Below are 5,965 nucleotides of genomic sequence, written 5' to 3'. Positions count from 1 at the left end.
CGACAGCGACAGCAGCGACTCCTCCAGCTCCTCCTCGGACGACAGCGACAGCAGCGAAGACTCCTCCTCCTCCTCTTCCTCAGACTCTGACTCGGCCGGGGGGGGGGGCAGCGGCTCAGACCAAGGCCCCCCGAAGAAGAAGAAGAAGAAGAAGAAATAGAAAGACCGAGCTGTGTCGTTTGAAAAATGTGAACGACAGGAGCTTTCCTCCTGTGACTCTCCATCCTTCCCCCCCCCCACTCCCTCCTTTCCCCCTTGTCCATCCCCCCCTAACACAGATTTAAAAGCAAAGGATCGGTGTAAGCGTGGGCTCCTCTTAACCTGATCATGTTGCTTTTGAATCTGTGTTATGAGGGGGGGGGGGGGGGGGGTGTTGAAGTGAATTGGGACACAGGGTCTGTGGCTGTTTAGGGGGGGTGCCTAGAAAGTATGTCCCTTTCCAGAAACAATCCCTTAACCCCTAACTCTCTTTGCACTTGTGTCGATCTGAAGTTTTTTTTTTAGTGTGAGGCTAGGTTGACTTTTTTAGCTATCAGAGCCCATTAGACCTATCCAGTCCTTTCAGATCTACACAGGTGTCCAGGGTGGAGGACCCAGGTGTTCCTTCTGGACAGGAAGTGACAGGAAGTGAACAGTGTAAATTGTAATTAAGAAGAAGCGGTCAGGCGACATTTAGTTTTTTGTAACTTCCTACGTTAGTCTTCTCTCTCTTCTCTTATCTACTCTTTCACTGGCTGCTTCTTCAGAGGGAAACTCTACCCTTTCTTTGGTCTTCAATCAGATGATGCCCCTCTGATCATCTCTCCTGTCAATCACACAGGCTGAGTTTATCCCTTCAAATTGTCTGACTTAACTCAAAACACACAAACGATTTTGGTTGCATATTTTACTGGATACATTTTATGAGTGCAAGGGACACTTTTCTCTTGATAAAGACCAATTATATTATAGATGAATGTGTACAGGACTGCAGGGTTTTGTCCCAGCTCAGCACTGACACACCTGGTTCAGGTAATCCAGGCTTTGAAGAACAGCCGATTATTTCCATCAGGTGTGATAGGAGCATTAGGCTGGAACCAAAACCTCGACCCGCTGCCACTGTCCAGGACCCGCTGCCACTCTCCAGACCCGCTGCCACTCTCCAGACCCGCTGCCACTCTCCAGACCCGCTGCCACTCTCCAGACCCGCTGCCACTCTCCAGACCCGCTGCCACTCTCCAGGACCAGGGTTGAGGATCAACGTACTGAATTAGTTTTCTACTACTTTCTAGTCTAACTACTGGCACGGCTATATATCGTGCTTTGCTATTGTTGCTGGAGGTCAACAGTCACAAGGACATGACTTGTCCTAGTTATATGTGTTATATCATTATGCATACAGACGGTATGTACCGGTATGTACTGACCGTATATGTTATTGCTGCTGGGGGTCAAAGGTCACAAGGACACTTGGATCACATCTTATATTTGTGATTGTGATATAAAAGGATTTGAAGTACTGTCAAATACTTTGTGTGGTTGTTTGAGTGTGCCTGGAGTGTCACAGAGGAGACCTCTAGGGGTTAGGGTTAGGGTTAGGGTTAGGGTTAGGGTTAGGGTTAGGGTTAGGGTTAAGGTTAGGGTTAGGGTTAGGGTTAGGGTTGGGGTTAGGGTTAGGGTTAGGGTTGGGGTTAGTACTGGTTCCATTGTGTCAAAGTCAATACATATTTGAAATGATTTCACACTATTCCTTTTTTTAGGGTTAGGGTCTACAAATCTTTTCATTGCAAACAACAGTCAGTGGCAAGTGACAAGAAGTAATAGCAGTCTTTGTTTACATTCTTTTTTTTTCTACCCCCCCACCCACAGGTATGCTTGGTCCACAAATAATAACAATAATAAAAAAATGTTTTTTTAATATATATATATATATACCGGTATATATAAAATATAGAAATAAAAAAGAGAAAAAAATAGGAAATAGTAATAATAATAAAAGCAATTTGTAAGCATACGGTATACAGGAAGAAAATGAAAGTAAACATTGTTGTAATAGTGAGAAATAAAAACGATTAAATTTTTTACAGTATTTAAGGTTAAATAATAATTGCACAATTGAATTATGTCATTTTTAGGTGTGGTTTGATAAGACTGCCTGTTATTGGAGGATGATAGGATTGTATTTGACTATGATGAGGATGTAGATGTAGGTGATACCATATACAGTCATGACTCATTAGTATAGTATAGTATCAAACACTGACAATTGCTTCCAACATTCATATCCTGTCCAAACAAATAAACTCACCTGTCATGAGGCACCTGTCTGTCCGTCTTTCTCTCCCTGTCTGTCTGTCTGTCTGTCTGCTAGACAGGAGTATTTTAACACCACTTTAATAAGGTGAAACTTGAATGTGAAAGGGAGACAAATGCAATATTATGTGTGGGAGCAAACTTTCTCCAGCTCTTTAAATGTCTTAACAGGCTTTTCTATCTCTGTAAGTGTATTTTGACAACACAAATAGAAACGACTAAAACATAACCTAAACTCTCACATAGGTGAGTCATGCACACATGTGAGTAACCAGCATTCCTCTCTCCCTCCATCCTTAAAGTTTACACCACAAACCACATGAAAGATCGAAAACTGCACATTTCCCAAAAGCAATAGAACGGTAGAAATAATATGTCAACGGAGATAATAAAATAAAATAAAAAGAACTAGCAGAAAAAGAGGTTGTTTCTCTCTCACCCCCTCTCCCCTCCTTCCTCTCTCTCTTTCTATCTCACTCTCTCACTCTCTGTCAGCTTCAGGTTTTATAAGGCAGGCATTTGGTGTTACATGAACCATTTGCCTCTTTTTCTGCTCTTGTAAAACAGCTCTAAATGCCCCATAACCCCCTTCCCCTGGCGGCCTGGGGAGAGCAGGAAAGGGTCTGCGCCAACATCACAGGGCATATCCATGACACACACAAGCACATGTGGACATACACACACACACACACACACACACACACACACACACAACTGGACTCAGGAAATGAAAGCGTGGTTCGAGAGCTAGGAGCCAGAATTGTAGAAGGAAAGGGGAAATAGAAGTAGGGAAGAGAAGATTGTAAAGAGACAAGGAAGGGAGAGGGAGACAAAGAGGGAGTGTGTGTGTGTGTGTGTGTGTGTGTGTGTGTGTGTGTGTGTGTGTGTGTATGTGTGTGTGTGTGTGTGTGTGTATGGTGGGGAGGGAGAGTTATAAATAGTTTCATCTGGAGTACATTAGAGGTACAGCCTCTAAGTGAACAAGTCCGCTACCTGCAGCCACAGAAACCTCAGCGAAACCTCAGCCAAGCCCAGTGACACTGGATACAGAAACACACATAGAGAGAGAGAGAGAGAGAGAGAGAGAGAGAGAGAGAGAGAGGGGTAAAGAGAGAGAGAGAGGTAAAGAGAGAGAGAGAGAGAGAAAGAGAGTTAAAAAGAGAGAGAGAGAGACAGAAAGAGAGAGAGAAAGACCGGGGGAGAGAGAGAGAGAGAGAGATAGATAGATAGATAGACTTTATTTGTCATTGTTACAGTACAGGTACCAAACAACGAAATTTAGGAGGGGAGGCTCCCCTGGTGTTTAAGAAAGGAAAAAGAAACACATTTTGGAAAAAGCATAGATGCATAAAATCACAAGAAGATAAAGAGCTGGTTTACATCAATAGAGGCTATGTACACAATCCACTGTACTATACTGCACAGATAGTCAACTAGGGTTGTCATATTGCACAAGAAAGTATTTTTTCACATTTTTTTAAAGTGTCACAGTTTGCAGGCTTGAAAATGTACATGTTTGTGCCTCAGCACTAGCTGCCATTACAATCCGTCCGGACTTGTCCTGGGCCCAGAACTTAGGCCTTTTCTGTGTTCAGGGCCTTGACGGCCCTGTGGTAGAAGCAGTTCTTCAGTCTGTTTGTCTTAGCGGCCGGGGTCCTGTACCTCCTGTTCGAGGGCAGCTTGACAAAGTGTTCGTGCCCAGGGTGGGTCGGGTCCTTGGAGATCTTGGAGGCCCTCCTGAGACAGCGTGTTTCGTACAGCTTCTCCAGAGAGGGGAGGGTGGCGCCGGTGATCCCCTGTGCTGTTCTCACGACTCTCTGTAGATCTTTTCTCTCCGCTGCCGTGCAGCTGTGGTACCAGTTGGAGATGCCGAAGGTGAGGATGCTCTCCACTGCGCCGTGGTAGAAGGCCACCAGCATCTCCTGCTTGCTGTGTTGTTTCTTGAGGCATCTCAGGGTGTATAGCCGCTGTTGTGCCCTCTTGATGGTGCCTTTAGTGTTGTCCTTCCAGGCCAGGTCATCCCGTATGATGTGTCCCAGGAAACGGAGGTTTGAGACCATCTCTACGCTCTCTCCGTCGATGAGCAGGGGCAGGATCTCGGACTTTTTCCTCCTGTAGTCTACGATGAGTTCCTGGGTCTTTGACTTGTTTAGCAGCAGGTTGTTTACCTTGCACAGCTTGCTCAATTGCTCTACCTCATCCCTGTACGCCGCCTCGTCCCCCCCCGAGATACATCCCACCACGGTGGTGTCGTCTGCAAACTTTACGATGTAGTTGCTGGGGTGGATGGGGGTGAAGTCGTGGGTGTAGAGGTTGTAGAGGATGGGGCTTAGCACGCAGCCCTGGGGTGACCCAGTGCTGAGGCTGAGGGCTGTGGAGGTGTGGGGGCCCACCCGCACCCTCTGTGGGCGGTTGGTCAGGAAGTCCTTGATCCACGCACATATAGAGTGTGATAGACCCAGGTCTAGTAGTTTGGTCACTAGCCTGTCTGGAAGGATGGTGTTAAAGGCGGAGCTGAAGTCCACGAAGAGCAGTCTCGCGTAGCTGTTTCCCCTCTCCAGGTGGGATAGAGTGGCGTGGAGAGTCGTCGCTATGGCGTCCTCTGTGGACCTGTGGGCTCTGTAGGCGAACTGGTATGGATCCAGGTTGGGCGGGAGGCGTGTGAGTATGTGGGCCCGGACTAGTTTCTCGAAGCACTTCATGATGATTGGTGTGAGTGCCACCGGGCGGTAGTCGTTTAGGCAGCTCACCGTGCTTTTCTTCGGGACTGGGATGATAGTTGAGGTTTTCAGGCAGGGTGGGACGGTGGCCTGGGACAGGGACTGGTTAAAGATGTTGGTGAAAACCCCGGCCAGCTGGTCGGCGCAGTCTCTCAGCACCCGTCCCAGGACGCCATCCGGCCCCGAGGCTTTCCTGGGGTCCACCGCCTTCAGTACGCGTCTCACCTCGTGCTCTGTGAGGGTGAGGCTGCTGAGAGCTGGAGAGAGTGGTGTCTGTGTTGTGGTTACCTCCGTTCGCCCCTCGTCGAACCGGGCGTAGAAGGTGTTCAGCTTTCCCGCCAGCAGGGGGTCGTCCTCTGCGGCTGTGAGCCTGTTGGCTCTGAAGTTTGTCATCTGCTGAACCCCCTGCCACATCCGCCTGGAGTCGTTGCTCAGGAGGCATTCCTCAATCTTCTCTCTGTGCTCTGCCTTGGCCGCTTTGATGCCGCGCTTTAGGTTGGCCCTGGTGTAGCTGTACAGCGGTGTGCGCTTCCCTGCGAAGAAGGCGTTGTCCCTCTCATTTAACAGTTTTTGGACCTTCCCAGTCATCCATGGCTTCGTGTTGGGGTAGACCCGGACCCGTTTGTCCACGGTGACTGAGTTGGTGCAGTTCACTATGTGGTTCAGAACCGACGACGTGTACTGTTCCAGGTCCTCATGCTCATATTCCTGCCATAGGGTGTCATTTAGGCAGATCTGCAGTGGAGCGGACCCTTCTGGCCAGGTTCTGACAGTCTTAGTGGTGGGAGCACTTTTCCCCATTGTGGTGTATGCAGGAATCAGGAGGATTGACACATGGTCAGACATGCCTAGATGAGCTAGCGGACTAGCCTTGTAAGCACGTTTGATGTTGGTGTATACCTTATCCAGTGTTTTTTCTCCCCTCGTTGCACATTTTACATGCTGGTAGAACT

This window comes from Nansenia antarctica, assembly GCF_963989245.1.
Source record: "Nansenia antarctica genome assembly, chromosome: 3".
Lineage (NCBI taxonomy): Eukaryota > Metazoa > Chordata > Actinopteri > Argentiniformes > Microstomatidae > Nansenia > Nansenia antarctica.
This window is presented reverse-complemented; position numbering follows the sequence as displayed.